A 3,003-nucleotide genomic window follows, 5' to 3' on the forward strand; every position below is an offset into this window, starting at 1 on the left:
TAGCCTTGGCCAGCTCCCTGGAGAGCTGGACGGTCCCAGCAGCAGGTTCTGGATCCCCCTGTAGCCCCCTCCCTGTGTCAGAAATGGGATTGGGGTTTGTCTCATGGGAGCAGGAACTTGTCCCCCCATGCTGGCCTCCCTGGAGCTGGCACTTCTCCGGGTGCATGGTGGTGATGCCACGGATGGGGAGAAGTGGGGTCCGGGCCGACCCCCCCATTCTCTGCCTAGCTAGGAGCCAGGGTGCTCCCAACCTGCATCCCTCTCTCAACCCGGGGGGACTGTGGCTTTGTGCTCCCCCCAGCCCGAGAGGCAGCCTCATGGGGCAGAGGAGGGCAGCGCCCACCTCCCTCATTGTGGGGACCCCCAGCAGCAGGAGGCTGCGCGGGGCCAGGCTTGTGAGCCGAGAGGGTACCTGTAGGTGGACATAGGAGAGAGGAGGAGTGACTGAGTGGGAGAGAGGGGGGAGAGAAGGAGAGGAGCCGGAGAGAGGCCTGGGGGCCAGGGCAGGCACCCCCACCCCTCGCCCCACTGCACCCCCACCCCACCACGTCTATGTGACTCTTCAGGCGGCTGAAATAAACAGCGGAGCATCACCTCTTCCTCCTGGAGCATCTCTGGGGCAGGGGTGGGATGGGGTGGTGGGGAGGTGCCACCCAGAGGGAGCATCACACAGACCCCCAGGGATGGGCTGGGGTGGGTTTGGGGGCCAGCATCTCCTTGAGATATCTCTTTCCTAAGCTGCTAGTTCCCCCAAAACACTGTGTCCCTCACAGTGAAGGTGCCCCAGGGCATTTTGCTGCCTGTGGTGGTGGGTTTCCCAGTTGTACTGGGTGGAAGAGCCCTGCTGGGACTGGGGGCAGAGGCAGCTGAGCCCTGAGAAGGTTTGGAGGGACCCTGGGTGACCAACCCCTGTCCCCTCCCCCATACACCTAGGGCCTTATACCGTGTCCCAGTGGCTCTCAGCCCTACAGCTGCCCACTTTCTTCCCTCACCAAGGTCAGGCCTGCCCCAGACCCACAGCTGCCGGGGACCTATCCAAGGCTCTGCCAACCCACCATTGCCACCGACCTGCTAGCAGAGCTCTCCTCACTCCAAATTTACCTCTGTGGGGGGCTCCCTTGGGGAAGAGAGATTGAGGGTTGCACTCCCCCAAGGAGGCATCAGAGGGTCCACACCCCCTTGCCAGGCAGCAGAGCCCTAGGAGGGTAGAGGGCTTGGCAGAGGGTGGCATTTTAGGGACAAAGCAGGTGCTGCTGCCATCAGTGGGGACGAGGCTGCCAGGGGTACCTGAAGGGGAGGCCAGCGTGGTGAACGCCGCCTTTGTCTGCAGGACCGGCCAGGGGCGAAGGGGTGCCGAATCTGAAGGGCTGTCTCCAGCAGGTGGCCCTGTGACATCGAGGACGGCCCTCAAGGCTGCGCTGGATAGGGACGACACCTCCCTCCCTGCCCGGCCCAGGCTGCCTGGGCCAGGTCTCTGCCCCAGCGGCTTAGGGTGGTAGGCAGGGGACAGAGCAGCCCTGGGTCCGTGGGGCAGCTTTCCTCCAGCCCCCGAGACCCTGGAGCTTGCTCAGCAGTCGGGCTGCGGGTCCAGCAGGGCATGCCACTCCAGTGTGCCCCAGTCACCCAATACAGTGGGATCCTGGGATCTTCTCTTTGCTGGTGATGCTCCACTCATGTCAGCACCCTTGGGCTAGTGACAAAGAGCTGTGCCAAAGCCGGCGGGGCTGGTCTGCAGCCTGGCAGCACCGTGCTGTGACACTTGTGTCCTGCTCACCCACATCTGCAGCCCCTGGCGAGGGCAGCTGGGGCCAGGTGCAGAGCTGTGTGCCATCACGGCAGGAACCAGGGAAGCCCTGCCTGGGGGTGGCACAGGCAGTCCCTGGTTGCTTGTTGTCTGGAGGGCAGCATGTGGGAGCTCTCACAGGGCTCCCAAAGAGAAGGGTGCTCCTGCTGCTCACGGCTGGCCAGGACTCCTGCTGATCAGGGCAGCAAGGCAAGATCTCGGTGAGAGAGAAGTTTTGCTGTGTTTGCAGCCTCCTGTCAGGTGGATTTCGGATGAGAAGGCAGGCTGCCTGGGCCAGGTCTCTGCCCCAGCGGCTTAGGGTGGTAGGCAGGGGACAGAGCAGCCCTGGGTCCGTGGGGCAGCTTTCCTCCAGCCCCCGAGACCCTGGAGCTTGCTCAGCAGTCGGGCTGCGGGTCCAGCAGGGCATGCCACTCCAGTGTGCCCCAGTCACCCAATACAGTGGGATCCTGGGATCTTCTCTTTGCTGGTGATGCTCCACTCATGTCAGCACCCTTGGGCTAGTGACAAAGAGCTGTGCCAAAGCCGGCGGGGCTGGTCTGCAGCCTGGCAGCACCGTGCTGTGACACTTGTGTCCTGCTCACCCACATCTGCAGCCCCTGGCGAGGGCAGCTGGGGCCAGGTGCAGAGCTGTGTGCCATCACGGCAGGAACCAGGGAAGCCCTGCCTGGGGGTGGCACAGGCAGTCCCTGGTTGCTTGTTGTCTGGAGGGCAGCATGTGGGAGCTCTCACAGGGCTCCCAAAGAGAAGGGTGCTCCTGCTGCTCACGGCTGGCCAGGACTCCTGCTGATCAGGGCAGCAAGGCAAGATCTCGGTGAGAGAGAAGTTTTGCTGTGTTTGCAGCCTCCTGTCAGGTGGATTTCGGATGAGAAGGGTTGCAGGGATCCCCGCTTCTGCTGCCTGCTGGGCGCTGGGCAAAGGGGCCCTGTGGGGCTCGCTCCTGCCCGGGGTCTCGCGTTGCAGGAAACATGACGGTGTCCTTTCCCTCCACATGCCACCAGGGTCTATCTGTCTGGATCCGGTGACACCACCGGAGAAGGGGAAGGGGAGGAGGAAGGCTGGGTCCCCCCGAGCCTCACTGCTAATATGGAAAGGTGCTGGCCCCTTTCTATCTTTGCAAGTGGAGCTGGGCTGCAGGGCCGGGGGGGCAGGCGCAGAGAGGGGGAGCCTGGCCAAGGAATGTGACATATCAGAGGCAGCTG

Source organism: Chaetura pelagica, unplaced genomic scaffold, assembly GCF_000747805.2.
Source record: "Chaetura pelagica isolate M959 unplaced genomic scaffold, ChaPel_1.0 scaffold3, whole genome shotgun sequence".
In the NCBI taxonomy this organism is placed as follows: domain Eukaryota; kingdom Metazoa; phylum Chordata; class Aves; order Apodiformes; family Apodidae; genus Chaetura; species Chaetura pelagica.